At 39.7% G+C, this 23,546-nt stretch overlaps 1 protein-coding gene across 1 annotated transcript in view; it reads right to left on the reverse strand.

Annotated features, from left to right (window-relative positions):
- The window catches only part of LOC130705015 (cadherin-23-like), a 157,724-nt gene that overhangs the window by 34,901 nt on the left and 99,277 nt on the right, over positions 1-23,546 (reverse strand). The window lies entirely within an intron of this gene.

Raw genomic sequence — 23,546 nt, forward strand, 5'->3', positions numbered from 1 at the left:
AGAGAAACACACAGCAGATGAAGGAGCAAGGTAAAAACCCACCAGACCTAAAAAATGAAGAGGAAATAGGCAGTCTACCTGAAAAAAAATTCAGAATAATGATAGTAAGTATGATCCAAAATCTTGGAAATAGAATGGAGAAAATATAAGAAACGTTTAACAAGGACCTAGAAGAACTAAAGAGCAAACAAACAGTGATGAACAACACAATAAATGAAATTTAAAATTCTCTAGAAGGGATCAATAGCAGAATAACTGAGGCAGAAGAACGGATAAATGACCTGGAAGATAAAATAGTGGAAATAACTACTGCAGAGCAGAATAAAGAAAAAGAATGAGAGAGGAATCAAGATGGCGGAGTAGAAGGATGTGCTCTCACTCCCTCTTGCGAGAACACCAGAATCACAACTAGCTGCTGGACAATCATCGACAGGAAGACACTGGAACTCACCAAAAAAGATACCCCATATCCAAAGACAAAGGAGAAGCCACAATGAGATGGTAGGAGGGGCGCAATCAGAGTAAAATCAAATCCCATAACTGGTGGGTGGGTCACTCAAAGACTGGTGAACACGTATACCACAGAAGTCCACCGACTGGAGTGAAGGTTCTGAGCCCCACGTCAGGCTTCCCAACCTGGGGGTCCGGCAACAGGAGGAGGAATTCATAGAGAATCAGACTTTGAAGCCTAGTGGGAATTGACTGCAGGACTTCGACAGGATTGGGGGAAACAGAGACCCTACTCTTGGAGGGTGCACAAAAAATAGTGTGTGCATCGGGACCCAGGGGAAGGAGCAGTGATCCTGGGGGAGACTGAACCAGACCTACCTGCTAGTGTTGGAAGGTCTCCTGCAGAGGCGGGGGGTGGCTCTGTTTCACCGTGGGGACAAGGACACTGGCAGCAGAAGTTCTGGGAAGTACTCTTTGGCGTGAGCCCTCCCAGAGTCTGTCATTAGCCCCACCAAAGAGCCCAGGTAGGCTCCAGTGTTGGGTTGCCTCAGGCCAAACAACCAACAGGGAGGGAACCCAGCCCCACCCATGAGCAGTCAAGCAGATTAAAGTTTTACTGAGCTCTGTCCACCAGAGCAACAGTCAGCTCTACCCACCACCAGAGCCTCCCATCAAGCCTCTTAGATAGCTTCAACCACCAGAGGGCAGACAGCAGAAGCAAGAAAAACTACAATCCTGCAACCTGTGGAACAAAAACCACATTCACAGAAAGATAGACAAGATGAAAAGGCAGAGGGCTATACACCAGATGAAGGAATGAGATAAAACCCCAGAAAAACAACTAAATGAAGTGGAGATAGGCAACCTTCCAGAAAAAGAATCCAGAATAATGATAGTGAAGATGATCCAGGACCTCGGAATAAGAATGGAGGCAAAGATCGAGAAGATGCAAGAAATGTTTAACAAAGACCTAGAAGAATTAAAGAACAAACAAACAGAGAAGAACAATACAATAACTGAAATGAAAACTACACTAGAAGGAATCAATAGCAGAACAACTGAGGCAGAAGAACGGATAAGTGACCCGGAAGACAGAATGGTGGAATTCACTGCTGTGGAACAGACTAAAGAAAAAAGAATGAAAAGAAATGAAGACAGCCTAAGAGACCTCTGGGACAACATTAAACCCAACAACATTCACATTATACGGGTCCCAGAAGGAGAAGAGAGAGAGAAAGGACCAGAGAAAATATTTGAAGAGATTATAGTCGAAAACTTCCCTAACATGGGAAAGGAAATAGCCACCCAGTCCAGGAAGCACAGAGAGTCCCATACAGGATAAACCCAAGGAGAAACACGCCGAGATACATAGTAATCAAATTGGCAAAAATTAAAGACAAAGAAAAATTATTGAAAGCAGCAAGGGAAAAATGACAAATAACATGCAAGGAAATTCCCATAAGGTTAACAGCTAATTTCTCAGCAGAAACTCTACAAGCCAGAAGGGAGTGGCATGATATACTTAAAGTGATGAAAGGGAAGAACCTACAACCAAGATTACTCTACCCGGCAAGGATCTCATTTAGATTTGATGGAGAAATCAAAAGCTTTACAGACAAGCAAAAGCTAAGAGAATTCAGCACCACCAAACCAGCTCTACAACAAATGCTAAAGGAACTTATCTAAGTGGGAAACACAAGAGAAGAAAGGGACCTACAAAAACAAACCCAAAACAATTAAGAAAATGGTCATAGGAACATACATATTGATAACTACTTTAAACGTGAATGGATTAAATGCTCCAACCAAAAGACGCAGGCTTGCTGAATGGATACAAAAACAAGACCCATATATATGCTGTCTACAAGAGACCCACTTCAGACGTAGGGACACATACAGACTGAAAGTGAGGGGATGGAAAAAGATATTCCATGCAAATGGAAATCAAAAGAAAGCTGGAGTAGCTATACTCATATCAGATAAAATCGACTTTAAAATAAAGAATGTTACAAGAGACAAGGAAGGACACTACATAATGATCAAGGGATCAATCCAAGAACAAGATATAACATTATAAATATATATGCACCCAACATAGGAGCACCTCAATACATAAGGCAACTGCTAACAGCTATAAAAGAGGAAATAGACAGTAACACAATAATAGTGGGGGACTTTAACATCTCACTCACACCAATGGACAGATCACCCAAAATGAAAATAAATAAGGAAACAGAAGCTTTAAATGACACAATAGACCAGATAGATTTAATTGATATTTATAGGACATGCCACCCAAAAACAGCAGATTACACGTTCTTCTCAAGTGCGCACGGAACATTCTCCAGGATAGATCACATCTTGGGTCACAAATCAAGCCTCAGTAAACTTAAGAAAATTGAAATCATATCAAGCATCTTTTCTGACCACAACGCCATGAGATTAGAAATTAATTACAGGGAAAAAAACGTGAAAAGCACAAACACATGGAGGCTAAACAGTACGTTACTAAATAACCAAGAGATCACTGAAGAAATCAAAGAGGAAATCAAAAAATACCTACAGACAAATGACAATAAAAACACGACCATCCAAAACTGATGGGATGCAGCAAAAGCAGTTCTAAGAGGGAAGTTTATAGCTATACAAGCCTATCTCAAGAAACATCTCAAGTAAACAATCTAACCTTACACCTAAAGGAACTAGAGAAAGAAGAACAAACAAAACCCAAAGTTAGCAGAATGAAAGAAATCAAAAAGATCAGAGCGGAAATAAATGAAATAGAAACAAAGAAAACAATAGCAAAGATCAATAAAACTAAAAGCTGGTTCTTTGAGAAGATAAACAAAATTGATAAGCCATTAGCCAGACTCATCACGAAAAAGAGGGAGAGGACTCAAATCAATAAAATTAGAAATGAAAAAGGAGAAGTTACAACAGACACTGCAGAAATACAAAGCATCCTAAGAGACTACTACAAGCAACTCTATGCCAATAAAATGGACAACCTGGAAGAAATGGACAAATTCTTAGAAAGGTATAACCTTCCAAGACTGAACCAGGAAGAAATAGAAAATATGAACAGACCAATCACAAGTAATGAAATTGAAACTGTGATTAAAAATCTTCCAACAGGGCTTCCCTGGTGGCGCAGTGGTTGAGAATCTGCCTGCTAATGCAGGGGACACAGGTTCGAGCCCTGGTCTGGGAAGATCCCACATGCCGCGAGCAACTAGGCCCGTGTGCCACAACTACTGAGCCTGCGCGTCTGGAGCCTGTGCTCCGCAACAAGAGAGGCCGCGATAGTGAGAGGCCCGCGCACCGCGATGAAGAGTGGCCCCCGCTTGCCACAACTAGAGAAAGCCCTTGCACAGAAACAAAGACCCAACACAGCCAAAAATAAATAAATAAATTTAAAAAAAAAAAGGATGGCTCATCCTCATGCTGCAGATCTCAGCTCAGATGTTACCAACTTAGAGAAGCCCTTGCTGACTAAGTCACCCCCCTCATTTATTTGCCTACCAGCCTATTTATTTCTTTCGTCACGCTCACAGCAGTGTTTAATTATAAAAAGAAAAAAAATCTTCCAACAAACAAAAGTCCAGGACCAGATGGCTTCACAGGTGAATTCTATCAAACATGTAGAGAAGAGCTAACACCTATCCTTCTCAAACTCTCTAGAACAAATCATTTTAAAATTTGTATGGAGACACAAAAGACCCCGAATAGCCAAAGCAGTCTTGAGGGAAAAAAACGGAGCTGGAGGAATCAGACTCCCTGACTTCAGACTATACTACAAAGCTACAGTAATCAAGACAGTATAGTACTGGCACAAAAACAGAAATATAGATTAATGGAACAGGATAGAAAGCCCAGAGATAAACTCATGCACATATGGTCACCTTATCTTTGATAACGGAGGCAAGAATATACAATGGAGAAAAGACAGCCTCTTCAATAAGTGGTGCTGGGAAAACTGGACAGCTACATGAAAAAGAATGAAATTAGAACACTCCCTAACACCATACACAAAAATAAACTCAAAATGGATCAAAGACCTAAATGTAAGGCCAGACACTATAAAACTCTTAGAGGAAAACATAGGCAGAACACTCTATGACATACATCACAGCAAGATCCTTTTTGACCCAACTCCTAGAGAAATGGAAATAAAAACAAAAATAAACAAATGGGACCTAATGAAACTTAAAAGCTTTTGTACAGCAAAGGAAACCATAAACAAGACGAAAAGACAACCCTCAGAATGGGAGAAAATATTTGGAAATGAAGCAACTGACAAAGGATTAATCTCCAAAATTTACAAGCAGCTCATGCAGCTCAATATCAAAAAAACAAACAACCCAATCCAAAAATGGGCAGAAGACCTAAATAGACATTTCCCCAAAGAAGATATACAGATTGCCAACAAACACATGAAAGGATGCTCAACATCATTAATCATTAGAGAAATGCAAATCAAAACTACAATGAGATATCGTCTCACACTGGTCAGAATGGACATCATGAAAAAATCTACAAACAATAAATGCTGGAGAGGGTGTCGAGAAAAGGGGACCCTGTTGCACTGTTAGTGGGAATGTAAGTTGATACAGCCACTATGGAGAACAGTATGGAGGTTCCTTAAAAAACTAAAAATAGAATTACCATATGATCCAGCAATCCCACTACTGGGCATATACCCTGAGAAAACCATAATTTAAAAAGAGTCATGTACTACAATATTCATTGCAGCTCTGTTCACAGTAGCCAGGACATGGAAGCAACCTAAGTGTCGATCGACAGATGAATGGATAAGGAAGATGTGGCACATATATACAATGGAATATTACTCAGCCATAAAAAGAAACAAAATTGAGTTATTTGTAGTGAGGTGGATGCACCTACAGTCTGTCATACAGAGTGAAGTAAGTCAGAAAGAGAAAAACAAATACCGTATGCTAACACATATATATGTGTTATATATCTAAAAATAAAAAAAAATGGTCATGAAGAACCTAGGGGCAAGATGGGAATAAAGACGCAGACCTACTAGCGAATGGACTTGAGGATATGGGGAGGGGGAAGGGTAAGCTGGGACAAAGTGAGAGAGTGGCATGGACATATATACACTACCAAATGTAAAATAGATAGCTAGTGGGAAGCAGCCACATAGCAGAGGGATCAGCTCTGTGCTTCGTGACCACCTAGAGGGGTGGAATAGGGAGGGTGGGAGGGAGGGAGACGCAAGAGGGAAGAGATATGGGGATATACATATATGTCTAACTGATTCACTTTGTTATAAAGCAGAAACTAACACACCATTGTAAAGCAATTATACTCCAATAAAGATGTTAAAAAAAAAAATCTCCCCCAAACTAAAGTCCAAGACCAGGTGGCTTCACTGGTGAATTCTATCAAAAATTTAAAGAACAATCAATTCCAATCCTTCTCAAACTCTTCTCAAAAACAGAAGAGTAAGGCATACTTCCAAACTCATTTTATGATTCCAGCATTACCCTGATACCAAAAGCAGACAAGGACACTGCAAGAAAAGAAAATTACTGGCCAATATCCCTGATGAACAAAGATGTAAAAACTTCACAAAATATTAGCAAACCGAATTCAACAGAACATTAAGAGGATCATATACCACGATGAAGTGGGATTTATTACAGGGGTGAGAAGATGGTTCAACATCTGCAAATCAATGTGACACACTACATTAACACAGTGAAAGATAATATCATATGATCATCTCAATAAATGCAGAATAAGCATGTGACAAATTTCAATATCCATTTATGATAACAATTCTCAACAAACTGGGTATAGAGGGAAAGTACCTCAGGAAAATAAAAGCCATATGTGACAAGCCCAAAGCTAGCATTATACTCAATGCTGAAAACTTGAAAGCTTTATCTCTAAGATCAGAACAAGATAGTGATGCCCACTCTCACCACTTTTATTCAACGTAGTACTGGAAGTCCTAGCCCGAACAATTAAGCGAGAAAAAAAAAGCCATTCAAATCTGAAAAGAAGTAAAATTGTCACTACTTGCAGATGACATGATATTATATACAGAAAACCTAAGACTCCACCAAAAAACTGTTAGAATAAAAGCAATTTGGTAAAGTTGCAGTATACAAAATCAGTATACAAAAATCGGTTTCATTTCTTCACACTAATAATGAACTATCAGAAAGAAAAATTAAGAAAAAAATCCCATTTACAGTTGCAACAAAAAACAATAAAATAGTACCTAGGAATAAATTTAACCAAGGAGGTGAAAGACCTGTACACTGAAAAATATGACATTGATGAAAGAAACTGAAAAAGACCAATAAATGGAAAGATATTCCATGTTCATGGATTGGAAGAATTAATATTGCTAAAATTTCCATACTACCTAAAGCAATCTTCAGATTCAGTGCAGTCTCTATCAAAATTCCAATGGCATTTTTCACAGAAATAGAAAAAACAATCCTAAAATTTGTGTGGAACCATAACAGACCCCCGGTAGCCAAACTAATCTTGAGAAAGAAGAATAAAGCATCATGCTCCCTGATTTCAAACTATATCACAAAGTTATAGGAATCAGAACAGTATGGTACTGGCATAAAAGCAAACACATAGATCAGAGGAACTCTGGTCTGAAGTGCTGGGTGGAGGCCTCTGTCTGTAGTACCCTATGAGCAAGTGAAGCTAGATGAAGCACAAGGGAAAAGAAAATAAAAAAGTTCTTGTTGGGAGAGAAGATGGCAGAATAGAAGGATGTGACCTGACCTCTTCTTATGAAAAGACCAAAATCACAGCTAACTGCTGAACACCCATCAACAACAACAAAAAAACGCTGGAACCTACCAAAAAAGATATCCTACATCCAAAGACAAAGAAGAAACCATAATGAGATGATAGGAGGGGTGCAATAGTGAAAAAATCAAATCCCATACCCACTGGGTGGGCAGGCCACAAACTGGAAAATAATTATATCACAGAAGTTCTCCCACAGGAGTGAAAGTTCTGAGCCCCACATCAGGCTCCCCAGCCTGGGGGTCTGGCAATGGGAGGAGGAGCCCCCAGAGAATCTGGCTGTGAAGGCCAGCAGGGTTTTATCACAGAAATTCCAAAGGACTGGGGGAAACAGAAACTCCACTTGTAGAGTGCACACACAAGGTCTTGTGCACACCAGGACCCAGGAAAAAAGCAGTGACCTCATAAAAGCCTGGGCCACACCTACCTTCTGGTATTGGCAGGTCTACTGCAAATGTGTGGGCAGTTGTGGCTTACTGCATGGACAAAGACACTGGCAGCCACAGTTCTGGTGAGTACTTATTGGCATAAGCCCTCCTGGAGGCCACCATTTTCTCACAAAGACCTGGCCCCAACCAACAGCCTGTAGGCTCCAGTGCTGGGATGCCTCAGACCGAAAAACAAACAAGGAGGGAAAACAGCCTTACCTATCAGCAGACAGGCTCCTGAAAGTCTTCCTGACCACACAACTGCCTGCTAAACACAATCCCTGACAAAACTCTGCCCATCAGAGGGACAAGATCCAGCTCCACCTGCCAGTGGGCAGGAACCAGTAGCTCCCACCAGGAAGCCTGCACAAGCCTCTCAGACTGCCTCATCCACCAGGGTGCAGAAAGCAGAAGCAAGAAGAACTACAACACTGCAGCCTGCAGAACAGAAACGGTAATCATAGAAAGTTAGACAAAATGAGACAGCAGAGGAATATGTTTCCAGAGGAAAAAGATAAAACCCCAGAAGAACAACTAAGTGAAGAGGAGATAGGCAATCTACCCAAAAAAGAATTCAGAGAAATGATAGTAAAGATGTTCCAAGATCTCAGAAAAAGAATGGCGGCACAGATCAAGAAGACACAAGAAATATTTAACAAAGACCTAGAAGAAGTAAAGAACAAACAAACAGAGATGAACAATACAATTACTGAAATGAAAAATACACTAGAAGGAATCAATAGCAGAGTAATGGAGGCAGAAAACCGATAAGTGACCTGGAAGAAAGACTGGTGGAAATCACTGCCATGGAACAGAATAAAGAAAAAAGAATGAAAAGAAATGAAGACAGTCTAAGAGACCTCTGGGACAACATTAAATGCACCAACGTTCACATTATAGGGGTCCCAGAGAAGAAGGAGAGAGAGAAAGGACCTGAGAAAATATGTGAATAGACAATAGCTGCAAACTTCTCTAACATGGGGAAGGAAATAGGCACCCAAGTCCAGGAAGCATGGAGAGTTCCTGGCAGGATAAACCCAAGGAGGAACATGCCGAGACACAGAGTAATCAAAATGACAAAAACTAAAGACAAAGAAAAAATATTAAAAGTAACAAGAGAAAGGCAACAAATAACACACAAGGGAACTCCCACAAGTTTATCAGCTGATTGCTCAGCAGCAACTCTGCAGGCCAGAAGGGAGTGGCATGATATATTTAAAGTGATGAAAGGGAAGAACCTACAAACAAGAATACTCTACCCAGCAAGGCTCTCATTAAGATTAGACGGGGAGGGACTTCCCTGGTGGTCCAGTGGTTAAGACTCTGCCTTCCAATGCAGGGGTTGCAGGTTCAATCCCTGGTCGGGGAGCTAAGATCCCACATGCCTTGGGGCCAAAAAACCAAAACAAAAAGCAGAAGCAATTTTGTAACAAATCCAATAAAGACTTTAAAAAATGGTCCACATCAAAAAAAAAAATCTTAAAAAAAAAGATTCAATGGCTAAATCAAAAGCTTTTAAGTAAAAACTAAGAGAATTCAGCACCACCAGACCAGCTTTACAACAAATACTAAGGGAACTTCTCTAGGCAGAAAAGAAAAGGCCACAACTAGAAACAAGAAAATTATGAATGTGAAAGCTCACCGGTAAAGGCAAACATACAGTAAAGGTAAGAAATCATCCACACACAAATATGTATCAAAACCAGCATTCATGAGAAGAGGAGACTACAGATGCAGGATGCTGGAAATGCATTTGAAATTAAGAGACCAGCAACTCGTTTATATATAGACTGCTATATCAAAACCTCATGGGAATCGCAAACCAAAAATCTACAATAGATACACAAACACACACAAAAGAAAGCAATCCAAACGTGAAACTAAAGATAATCATCAAATCACAAGAGAACAAATGAGGAAGGGAACAAAAAGAAATCCACAGAAGGAAATCCAAAACAGTTAACAAAATGGCAATAAGAATATACTTATTGATAATTACCTTAAATGTAAATGGATTAAATGCTCCAACCAAAAGACACAGACTGGCTGAATGGATACAAAAGCAAGACCCGGATATACGCTGTGTACAAGAGATCCACTTCAGATCTAGGGACACATACAGACTGACAGTGAGGGGATGGAAAAAGGTATTCCATGCAAATGGAAATCAAAAGAAAACTGGAGTAGCAATACTCATATCAGACAAAATAGGCTTTAAAATAAAGACTTAAAAGAGACAAAAAGGGACACTACATAATGATCAAGTGATAAATCCGAGAAGAAGATATAACAGTTGTAAATATATATGCACCCAACATAGGAGGCCCTCAATCTATAAGGCAAATGTTAACAGCCATAAGTGGAGAAAGTGACAGTAACATAACAATAGTAGGGGACTTTAACACCCCACTTACATCAATGGACAGATCATCCAGACAGAAAATCAATAAGAAAACACAGGCCTTAAATGACACATTAGATCAGATGGACTTATTTGATATTTATAGAACATTCCATCCAAAAGCAGTAGAATACAGTCTTCTCAAGTGCACATGGAACATTCTCAGGATATGTCACATGCTGGTCCATGAAACAAGGCTTGGTAAATTTAAGGAAATTGAAATCATATCAAGCCTCTTTTCAGACCACAATGTTATGACATTAGAAACCAATTACAAGGGCTTCCCTGGTGGCGCAGTGGTTGAGAATCTGCCTGCTAATGCAGGGGACACGGGTTCGAGCCCTGGTCTGGGAAGATCCCACATGCCGCGGAGCGGCTGGGCCCGTGAGCCACAGCTGCTGAGCCTGTGCGTCTGGAGCCTGTGCCCCGCGGCGGGAGGGGCCGTGGTGGTGAGAGGCCCGCGCACCGCGATGAAGAGCGGTCCCCGCACCACGATGAAGAGTGGCCCCCACTTGCCGCAACTAGAGAAAGCCCTCGCATGAACCGAAGACCCAGCACAGCCAAAAATATATAAATAAAAAAAAAAAAAAAAAAAAAAAGAAATACCCTTTAAAAAAAAAAAAAAAAAAAAAGAAACCAATTACAAGAAAAAAAAAACTGTAAAAAACATAAACACATGGAGGCTAAACAATATATTACCAAACAACCAATGGATCACTGAAGAAATCAAAGAGGAAATAAAAAAATACCTACAGACAAATGACAACAAAAACACAATGATCCAAAACTTATGGGACACAGCAAAAGCAGTTCTAAGAGGGAAGTTTGTAGCAATACAGTCTTACCTCAGGAAACAAGAAAAATCTCAAACGAATAACCTAATCTTACAACTAAAGCAACTAGAGAAAGAAGAACAAACAAAACCCAAAGTTAGTAGAAGAAAAGAAATCATAAAGATGAGAGAGAAATAAGTGAAATAGAGACAAAGAAAACAATAGAAAAGATCAATAAAACTAAAAGCTGGTTCTTTGAAAAGATAAACAAAATTGATAAACCTTTAGCTAGACTCATCAAGATAAAAAGGGAGAGGCTCAAATCAATAAAATTAGTAATGAAAAAGAAGTTACAACAGACTTCAGAAATACAAAGGATAATAAGAGACTACTATAAGCAACTATATGTCAATAAAATGGACAACCTAGAAGAAATGGACAAATTCTTAGAAAGGTATAACCTTACAAGACTGAACCAGGAAGAAATAGAAAATATGAACAGACCAGTCACAAGTACTGAAATTGAACCTGTGATTTAAAACCTTCTAACAAACAAAAGTCCAGGGCCACATGGCTTCACAGGCAAATTTTATCAAACATTTAGAGACGAGCTAACACCTATCCTTCTCAAACTCTTCCAAAATATAGCAGAGGGAGGAACACTCCCAAACTCTTTCTACAAGGCCACCATCACACTGATACTAAGACCAGACAAAGATACCACAAAAAAAGAAAATTACAGGCCAATATCACCAATGAACATAAATGCAAAAATTCTCAGCAAGATAACTAGCAAAACAAATCCGACAATACATTAAAAGCATCATTCACCATGATCAAGTGGGATTTATCTCATGGATGAAAGGACTTTTCAATATCTGCAAATCATTCAGTGTGATACACCACATCAACAAACTGAAGAATAAAAACCTTATGATCATCTCAGTAGATGCAGAAAAAGCTTTTGACCAAATTCAATACCTGTTTATTATAGAAACTCTCCAGATAGTGGGAATAGAGGGAACATAATAAAGGCCATATATGACAAGACACAGTAACCATTTCCTCTAAGATCAGGAACAAGACAAGGTTGTCCACTCTCACCACTATTATTCAACATAGTTTTGGAAGTTTTAGCCACAGCAATCAGAGAAGAAAAAGCAATAAAAGAATCCAAATCAGAAAAGAAGAAGTAAAACTGTCACTATTCGCAGATGACATGATACTATATATAGAGAATCCTAAAGATGCTACCAGAAAACTACTAGAACTAATCAATGAATTTGGTAAAGTAGCAGGATAGAAAATCAATGCACAGAAATCTCTTGCATTCCTATACACTAACGATGAAAAACCTGAAAGAGAAATTAAGGAAATACTCCCATATACCACTGCAAAAAAAAGAATAAAATACCTAGGAATAAACCTACCTAAGGAGACAAAAGACCTGTATGCAGAAAACTATAAGACACTGATGAAACAAATTAAAGATGATACAAACAGAGGAGAGATATATCATGTTCTTCGGTTGGAGGAATCAACATTGTGAAAATGACTATACTACCCAAAGCAATCTACAGATTCAATGCAATTCCTATCAAACTACCAATGGCATTTTTCACAGAACTAGAACAAAAAATTTCACAATTTGTATGGAAACACAAAAGACCCTGAATAGCCAAAGCAATCTTGAGAAAGGAAAACGGAGCTGGAGGAATCAGGCGTCCTGACTTCAGACTATACTACAAAGCTACAGTAATCAAGACAGTATGGTACTGGCACAAAAACAGAAATATAGATTAATGGAACAGGATAGAAAGTCCAGAGCACATATGGCCACCTTATTTTTGATAAAGGAGGCAAGAATATACAATGGAGAAAAGAGAGCCTCTTCAATAAGTGGTGCTGGGACAACTGGACAGCTACATGGAAAAGAATGAAATTAGAACACTCTCTAACACCATACACAAAAATAAACTAAAAATGGATTAAAGACCTTAATGTAAGGCCAGACACTATAAAACTCTTAGAGGAAAACATAGGCAGAACACTCTATGACATAAATCACAGCAAGATCCTTTTTGACACACCTCCTAGAGAAATGGAAATAAAAACAAAAACAAATGGGACCTAATGAAACTTAAAAGCTTTTGCACAGCAAAGGAAACGATAAACAAGATGAAAAGACAACCCTCAGAATGGGAGAAAACATTTTCCAATTAAGCAAATGACAAAAGATTAATCTCCAAAATTTACAAGCAGCTCATGCAGCTCAATAACAAAAAAACAAACAATCCAATCTAAAAATGGGCAGAAGACCTAAACAGACATTTCTCCAAAGAAGATATACAGATTGCCAACAAACACATGAAAGGATGCTCAACATCACTAATTATTAGAGAAATGCAAATCAAAACCACAATGAGGTATCACCTCACACCAGTCAGAATGGTCATCATCAAAAAATCTACAAACAATAAATGCTGGAGAGGGCGTGGAGAAAAGGGAACCCTCTTGCACTGTTGGTGGGAATGTAAGTTGATACAGCCACAATGGAAAACAGTATGGAGGTTCCTTAAAAAAACTACAAATAGAACTACCATATGACCCAGCAATCCCACTACTGGGCATATACCCTGAGAAAATAATAATTCAAAAAGAGTCATGTACCACAATGTTCATTGCAGCTCTATTTACAATAGCCAGGACATGGAAGCAACCTAAGTGTCCATCAACAGATGAATGGATGAAGAAGATGTGGCACATATATACAATAGAATATTACTCAGCCATAAAAAGAAACGAAATTGAGTTATTTGTAGTGAGGTGGAGGGACCTAGAGTCTGTCATACAGAGTGAAGTAAGTCAGAAAGAGAAAAACAAATACCATATGCTAACACACATATATGGAATCTAAAAAAAAAAAGGTTCTGAAGAACCTAGGGGCAGGACAGGAATAAAGATGCAGATGTAGAGAATGGACTTGAAGACATGGGGAGGGGGAAGAGTAAGCTGGGACGAAGTGAGAAAGTGGCATGGACATATATATACTACCAAATGTAAAATAGATAGCTAATGGGAAGCAGCCCCATAGCACAGGGATATCAGCTTGGTGCTTTGTGATCACCTAGACGGGTGGGATAGGGAGGGTGGGAGTGCCGCAAGAGGGAGGAGATATGGGGATATATATATATATATGTGTGTGTGTGTATATATATATATATATATATATATACATATATATATATATAGCTATAGCTGATTCACTTTGTTATAAAGCAGAAACACACCACTGTAAAGCAATTATACTCCAATAAAGATGTCAAAAAAAAAAAAAAGGACAAACTTACAGCTCTAAAGTAAGTGTCATGGGGGTGTAATATACAGCATGGTGACTATTTTTAATAATACAGTACTGCATATTTGAAAGTTGCTAAAGGAGTAGATTTTAAAAGTTCTCATCACAGGAAAAAAATTTTTGTAACTATGAATGGTGATGGATGTTAACTAGACTTATTGTGGTGATCGTTTTGCCACATATATTGATACAAATATTGAATCACTATATTGTATAGCTGAAACTAATATAATGTTATATGTAATTATATCTGAATAGAAAGTAACACGTATTGGGGCAATTTAAAAAAAAGAAATTCTTCCATCCAGATGGTTTTGCATCAAAAGCTTTAAATGGGCAGCCAGCAAGGGGAGGGGTGACTGGTCCTTTCTTGGGAGCGTGTCTTCCACTCAAGGGGCTGAACCTTGAGTAAGAGGCTGGCAAATGTCTCTGGGGGAGGAGTAAGGTCCAGTGAGACCATCCCTCCATGAACATCTCCTCGGGAACCTCCTCTGAGCTGTCAGTTGACATTTGTGTGCTCTGAGCTGTTCCACAGCTGCCAGCCACTGAGCCTGGAAGGTTCTGGCTCTGAGACCAGGAAAGTCCCCACCCCAGAAGATGGGAAGGGATGAGAAAAATCCAAGATGATCAGGACAAGGCCACAAGAACACAGGTGTCCGGAGGGACAGGGGTGTCCTGTGAATTGGTCCTGTTGTTGGTTCCTTCCTCCCAACTGGAGAGTGGCTGAGAATAGCTAAGTACACCTAACAGTCTCTGTCTCTTCCTGGTCATTTACACAGATTTTGGACCGGTAATCCAAGCTGACAGACACTGTCTTACTCATCCTGTTGGGCTTCCAGATGCATCAGACCCTTTGTTTTCAGGAACAGACATGCCCTCTGAATTCAACCTGGCTTTGATCATGTTGAAAATGAGAGGGCTTCCCCTTGGCTCAGTTTAACTGAAGACAAGGGAAAGAGATGGCCTAGAACCTTGGTGAGTGACATGGCAAAGCTGGCACAGGTCAGGCAGTGAGCACACCAACCCACCTAATGGCTACGGCAGGTTGAGAGCCCCTTCCTGCTGGAGGTTGTGTATCCAGGTGGTGAAGACCACATGCTGAGGCCTGGCCTTGGCGCTTACCAGCTGTGTGACTTTGGGCACGTAACACAGACTCTCAGTAAAGTGGGGATGATAAGTGTACTTAGCACTGAGTTCTCCAGCATTTAGTTGTGAGGATTACATCAGATAACATGGGTAAAGCACTTGACAAAGAGCTTGATACAAAGCAAGGGCTTCATAAATACAGCCACTGCTGCTGCTGCTGCTGGTGTGCTGTCATTAGCGTTTCTAAGCTTCCTCATTCCTGAAGATGGCAGAGTAGGACTCAAGCTCACTTTAGCTCATGAAAGTACCAAAAGCACAACTAACTGCTGAACAACCATCAACAAAAGACTCAAACCTACCAAAAAAGACATTCTACATCCAAAGTAGAACTCACAACAAAATGGTAGGAGGGATGGTTTCATGATATAATCAAATCCCATACCCGTCAGTGGGTGACCCACAAACGGGATAATAATTATATCACACAGATTCTCCCATAGGAGTGAGAGTTCTGAGCCCCGCTTTCAGGCTCCTCAGCCTGGAGGTCTGGCATCGGGAGGAGGAGCCCCCAGAGCATTTGGCTTTGAAGGCCAGTGGGGCTTGAGTGCAGGAGTTCCACAGTACTGGGGGAAACAGAGACTCCATTCTTGGAGGGCACACACAAGGTTTCACATGTACTGGGAACCAGGGCAAAGCAGTGACTCCACAGGAGCCTGAGGCAGACATACTTGTGGGTCTTGGAGGGCCTCCTGGGGAGGTGGAGGTTGTCTGTGGCTCACTGTGGGGGCAAGGACACTGGAGGTAGAAACCTCAGTGAACATTCACTGTTGTGAGCTCTGCCAGAAGTCACCATTTTGGCTTCAAGACCTGGGCCCACCCAACACCCTGCAGGCTCCAGTGGTGGGACATCTCAGGCCAAACAACCAACAGGGTGGGAACACAGCCACACCCATCAGTAAACAGGCTGCCTAAAGTCATCCTGATCCTACAGCTGCCTGCTAAACACACACCTTGACATGGCCCTGCCCACCAGAGGGACAAGATCCAGCTCCACCAACTAGTGGGCAGGCACCAGCCACTTCCACCAGGAAGCCCGCACAAGCCCCTGGACCAACCTCACCCATCAGGGGGCAGACACCAGTAGCTAGAGGAGCTACAATCCTACAGCCTGAGGAATGGAGGCCACAAACACAGAAAGTTAAACAAAATGAGATGGCAGAGGAATATGTTCCAGATGAAGGAACAAGATAAAACTTTGGAAGACCAACTAAGTGAAGTGGAGATAGGCAATCTTCTTGAAAAAGAATTCAGAATAATGATAGTAAAGATATCAGAGATCTCGGAAGAAGAATGGAGGCACAGACTGAGAAGATACGAGAAATGTTTAACAAAGAGCTAGAACATTTAAAGAACAAACAGAGATGTACAATAGAATAACTGAAATGAATAATACACTAGGAAGAATCAATAGCAAAATAAATGAGGCAGAAGAGCAATAAATGAGCTAGAAGACAGAGGGGTGGAAATCACCAATATGCAACAGAATTAAAAAAAAGAGTGAAAAGAAATAAGGACAGTCTCAGAGACCCCTGGTACAACATTAAATGCACCAACATTCACATTATAGGGATCCCAGAAGGAGATGAGAGAGAGAAAGGGCCTGAGAAAATATTTGAAGAGATAATACCTGAAAACTTCCCTAACATGGGAAAGGAGATATTCACTCAAGTCCAGGATATGCAGAGTCCCATTAAGGATAAATCCAAGGAGGAACACACCGAGACACATAGTAATCAAACTGACAAAAATTAAAGACAAAGTAAAAATATTAAAAGCAACAAGAGAAAAGCAACAAATAACATGCAAGGGAACTCCCATAAGGTTATCAGATGATTTTTCACCATGAACTCTGCAGGCCAGGAGCGAGTGGCATGATATATTTAACGTGATGAAAGGGAAAAACTACAACCAAGATTACTCTACCCAGCAAGGTTCTCATTCAGATTCAGTGGAGAGATCAAAACCTTTACAAACAAGCAAAAGCTAAGAGAATTCAGCACCACCAAACCAGCTTTACAACAAATGCTAAAGAAACTTCTCTAGACAGAAAAGAAAAGGCCACAACTAGAAACAAGAAAATTATAAATAGGAAAGCTCTCTGGTAAAAGCAAACATACAGGAAAGGTAGGAAATCATCCACACACAAATATGATATCAAAACCAGCATTCATGAGAAGAGGAGAGTACAGATGCAGCATATTGGAAATGCAATGAAAATTAAGAGAGCAGTAACTTGAAATAATCTTGTATATATATAGACTCCTATATCAAAACCTCATGGGAACTGCAAACCAAAAATCTACAATAGATACACACACACAAAAGAAAACAATCTAAACAAGAGAACAAGAGAACAATCTCACAAGAGAACAAAAGAGGAAGGGAAGAAAAAAGAACTATAGAAACAAATCCAAAACAGTTAACAAAATGGCAATACGAACATACTTATAAATAATTACCTTAAATGTAAATGTATTAAATGCTCCAACCAAAAGACACAGACTGGCTGAATGGATACAAAAACAAGACCTGGATATATGCTGTGTACAAGAGATCCACTTCAGATCTAGGGACACATACAGACTGACAGTGAGGGGATGGAAAAAGGTATTCCATGCAAACGGAAATCAGAAGAAAGCTGGAGGAGCAATATTCACATCAGACAAAATAGACTTTAAAATAAAGACTGTTTCAACAAGAGACAAAGAAGGATACTACATAACGATAAAGGGATCAATCCAAGAAGAATATATAACAATATATAACAATTGTAAATATGTAAATATATGCACCCAACATAGGAGCACCAAATATATATGGCAAATACTAACAGCCATGAAAGGAGAAATCTACAGTAACACAGTAATAGTGGGAGACTATAACACCCCACTTACATCAATGGACAAATCATCCAGACAGAAGATCAATAAGGAAACAGGCTTTAAATGACACATTAGACCAGATGGACTTAATTGATATTTATAAAACATTCCGTCCCATAGCACCAGAATACACATTCTTCTCAAGTGCATATGGAACATTCTCCAGGATAGATCACATCTTGGGCCACAAATCAAGCCTTGGTAAATTTAAGAAAACTGAAATCACATCAAGCATCTTTTCTGACCACAGTGGCACGAGATTAGAAATCAACTACAAGAAAAAAAACTGTAAAAAGAACACAAACACATGGAGGCTAAACAATATGTTACTAATCAACCAATAGATCACTGAAGAAATCAAAGAGGGACTCAGAAAATACTTACAGACAAATGACAACAAAAACACAATGATCCAAAACCTATGGGATGCAGCAAAAGCATTTCTAAGAGGGAAGTTTGGAGCAATACAACCTTACTTCAGGAAACAAGAAAAATCTCAAACGAATAACCTAACCTTACAACTAAAGCAACTAGAGAAAGAAGAACAAACAAAACCCAAAGTTAATAGAAATCATAAAGATCAGAGCAGAAATAAATGAAATAGACACGAAGAAAACAATAGAAAAGATCGATGAAACTAAAAGCTGGTTCTTTGAAAAGATAAACAAAATTGATTAACTTTTAGCCAGACTCATCAAGAAAGAAAAGAGAGGGCTGAAAACAATAAAATATGAAATGAAGAAAGGAAGTTACAAGGGACACCACAGAAATACAAAGGATCGTAAGAGACTACTATAAGCAACTATATGGCAATAAGATGGACAAGCTAGAAGAAATGGACAAATTCTCAGAAAGGTATAATCTCCCAAGACTGAACTAGGAAGAAATAGAAAATATGAACAAACCAATCATAAGTATTGGAATTGAAACTGTGATTTTAAAACATCCAACAAGGGACTTCCCTGGTGGTCCAGTGGTAAAGAATCCGCCTTCCAATGCAGGGGACACGGGTTTGATCCCTGGTCGGGGAACTAAGGTCCCACATACCACGGGGCAACTAAGCCCACATGCCACAAATACTGAGCTTGCATGACTCAGTGAGAGAGCCCACGTGTTGCAAAATACAGAGCCCACGAGTTCTGGAGCCTGCGTGCTACAGCTACAGAGCCCACATGCCCTGGAGCCCACGTGCCACAACTAGAGAGAGAAAACCTGCAAGTCACAACTATAGAGAAGCCTGTGTGCCACAACTAGAGAGAAGCCCGTGCACCACAACTAGAGAGAAGCCTGCACGCTGCAATGAAAACCCCGTGCCTCAACGAAAGATCCCACATGCCGCAACTAAGGCCTAACACAGCCAAAAACATTAAGAAAATAAACAAATTTTAAAAAAGATCCAACAAAGAAAAGTCCAGAATCAGGCTTCACAGGAGAATTCTATCAAACATTTAGAGAAGAGTTAACACCTATCCTTATGAAACTCTTCCAAAAACTGCAAAGGAGCACTCCCAAGCTCATTGTATAAGCCTACCATCAGCCTAATACCAAAACCAGACAAAGATACCACAGAAAAAGAAAATTATAGGCCAACATCACTGATGAACATGGACACAGAAATCCTCAACAGAATACTAGTGAACCGAACCCAACAATACATTAAAAGGATCATATACCATGATCAAGTGGGAGTTATCCCAGGGATGCAAGGATTTTTCAATATCCGCAAATCAATCAGTATGATACACCACATTAAGAAATTGAAGAATAAAAACCATATGATAATCTCAGTAGATGCAGAAAAACCTTTTGATAAAATTCAACACCCATGGGGACTTCCCTGGTGGCACAGTGGTTAAGAATCTGCCTGCCAGTGTAGGGGACACGGGTTCAATCCCTGGTCCGGGAAGATCCCACATGCCGTGGAGCAACTAAGCCCGTGCGCCACAACTACTGAGCCTGCACTCTAGAGACTGCAAGCCACAACTACTGAAGTCTGCACACTTAGAGCCCGTGTTCTGCAACAAGAGAAGCCACTGCAATGAGAAGCCTGGGCACCGCAACGAAGAGTAGCCCCCTCTTGCCACAACTAGAGAAAGCCCACACGCAGCAACAAAGACCCAAAGCAGCCAAAAAAAAAAACAACAAAACAAAACAAACCTAATGAGTACTGTGATGCTCCTAAAGAAGGTTACGATATGCAGCACCCCCAAATTAAAAAAAAAATTCAACACCCATTTATGATAAAAAAACTCTCCAGGGACTTCCCTGGTGGTCCAGTGGGTAAGACACCGTGCTCCCAACGTAGGGGACTAGGGTTCAATCCCTGGTCGGGGAACTAGATCCCACACTCATGCTGCAATTAAGTTTTCATACTGCTGCTAAGAGTCTGCATGCTGCAACTAAGAAGTCTGCATTCCACAACTAAGAAGTTCCCACATGCTGCAACTAAAAAGATCCCACATGCTGCAACAAAGATCCCATGTGCCACAACTAAGATACAGTGCAGCCAAAATCAATAAATTAATAATGAAATAAATATTAAAAAAAACCTCTCTGGAAAGTGGGCATAGAGGGAACCTACCTCAACATAATGAAGACCATATATGACAAACCCACAGCTAACAACATTCTCTCAGTGAACATCTGAAAGTGTTTCCTCTAAGATCAGGAACAAGACAAGGATGTCCACTCTCACCACTTTTACTCAACATAGTTTTGGAAGTAATCCATGGTAATCAGAGAAGAAAAAGAAATAAATGGAATCCAAATTGGAAAAGGAGAAGTAAAACTGTCACTGTTTGCAAATGACATGATACTCTACATAGAAAATCCTAAAGATGCTACCAGAAAACTACCTGAGCTCATCAGTGAATTTGGTAAAGTTGCAGGATACAAAATTAATACACAGAAATCTGTTGCATTCCTATACACTAAAGTTCCTATACAAAGTAAGTTCAGATAGAGAAATTAAAGAAACAATCCCATTTACCATCGCATCAAAAGGAAGAAAATACCTAGGAATAAACTTCCCTAAGGAGAAAAAAGACCTGTACTCTGAAAACTATACAGACACTGATCAAAGAAATCGAAGATGACAGAAACTGATGGAAAGATCCACCATGTTCTTGGATTAGAAGAATCAATATTATCAAAATGCCTATACTGCCCATGGCAATCTATAGATTCAATGCAATCCCTATCAAACTACCAAAGACATTTGTCACAGAACAACAACAAAAATTTAAAAATTTGTATGGAAACACAAAAGACTCCGAATAGCCAAGGCAATCCTGAGAAAGAAAACTGAAGCTGGAGGAATCAGGCTCCCTGACTTCAGACTATACTATAAAGTTACAGTCATCAAAACAGTATGGTTCTGGCACAAAAACAGAAATATAGACCAATGGAACAGGATAGAAAACCCAGAAATAAACCCACGCACCTAAGGTCAATTAATCTATGACAAAGGATGCAAGAATATACAATGGAGAAAAGACAGTCTCTTCAACAAATGGTGCTGGGAAAACTGGACAGCTACATGTAAAAGAATGAACTTAGAACACTCCCTAACACCATACACAAAGATAAATTCAACATGGGTCAAAGACCTAAATGTAAGGTCAGACACTATAAAACTCTTAGAGGAAAACATAGGCAGAACACTCTTTGACATAAATTACAGCAATATCCTTTTGGATCCACCTCCTAGAGTAATGAAAATAAAAACAAAAATAAGCAAATGCGACCTAATTAAACTAAAGAACTTTTGCACAGCAAAGGAAACGATAAACAAAATGAAAACACAACCCACAGAATGGGAGAAAATATTTGTAAATGAAGCCACTGAGAAGGGATTAACCTTCCAAATATACAGACAGCTCATGAAGCTCTATATTAAAAAACAAAAACAAAAAAACCCCCAAACAACCCAATCAAAAATGGGCAGAATATCAGATAGACATTTCTCCAAAGAAGACATACAGATGGCCAAAAAGCACTTGAAAAGGTGCTCAACATCTCTAATTATTAGAGAAATTCAAATCAAAACTACAATCAGGGGCTTCCCTGGTGGCGCAGAGGTTAAGAATCTGCCTGCCAATGCAGGGGACACGGGTTCGAGCCCTGGTCTGGGAAGATCCCACATGCTGCGGAGCAGCTAGGCCTGTGAGCCACAACTACTGAGCCCACATGCCACAACTACTGAAGCCCGTGTGCCTAGAGCCCATGCTCCACAACAAGAGAAGCCACCGCAATGAGAAGCCCACATGCCGCAATGAAGAGTAACCCCTGCTCGCCACAACTAGAAAAAGCCCGCATGCAGCAATGAAGACCCAATGCAGCCAAAAATAAAATAAATAAATTAATTAAAAAAACAAAAAAACAAAACTACAATCAGGTATCACCTCACACCAGTTAGAATGGCCATCAAAAAGCCTACAAACAATAAATGCTGGGGAGGGTGTGGAGAAAAGGGAACCCTCCTACAATGTTGGTGGGAATGTAAATTGATGCAGCCACTATGGAGAACAGAATGGGGGATCCTTAAAAAACTAAAAGTAGAGCTACCATATGATCCAGGAATCCTACTCCTGGCCATCTATCTGGAGAAAACCATAATTCAAAAAGATACATGCACCCCTGTGTTCATTGCAGAATTATTTACAATGGCCAAGACATGGAAGCAACCTAAATATCCATCAACAGAAGAATGGATAAAGAAGATGTGGTACATATATACAATGGAATACTCCTCAGCCATAAACAAGAATGCAGTAATGCCATTTGTAGCAACATGGATGGACCTAGAGATTATCATACTAAGTGAAGTAAGTCAGACAGAAAGACAAATATCATATGATATCACTTATATGTGGAATCTAAAAAATGATACAAATGAACTTATTTACAAAATAGAAACAGACTCACAGACTTCAAAAACATACTCATGGTTACCAAAGGGGAAAGGTGATAGGGGGAGGGATAAATTAGGAGTTTGGGATTAACAGATATATACCAGTATATATAAAATAGATAATCAACAAGGACCTACTGTATAGCACAGGGAACTCTACTCAATATTCTGTAATAACCTATATGGGAAAAGAATCTGACAAAGAATGGATACATATATTTGTATAACTGAATCACTTTGCTGTATACCTGAAACTAACACAACATTGTAAGTCAACTATACTCCAATATAAAGTAAAAATTAAATTAAAACAAAGTATTGAAGAGCTAAAAAAAAAAAGGAAATATGTGTGGACAATTTCACTCTGATATTTTTAGAAACTAAAG

The sequence above is a fragment of the Balaenoptera acutorostrata genome, chromosome 16 (assembly GCF_949987535.1).
Source record: "Balaenoptera acutorostrata chromosome 16, mBalAcu1.1, whole genome shotgun sequence".
NCBI lineage: Eukaryota > Metazoa > Chordata > Mammalia > Artiodactyla > Balaenopteridae > Balaenoptera > Balaenoptera acutorostrata.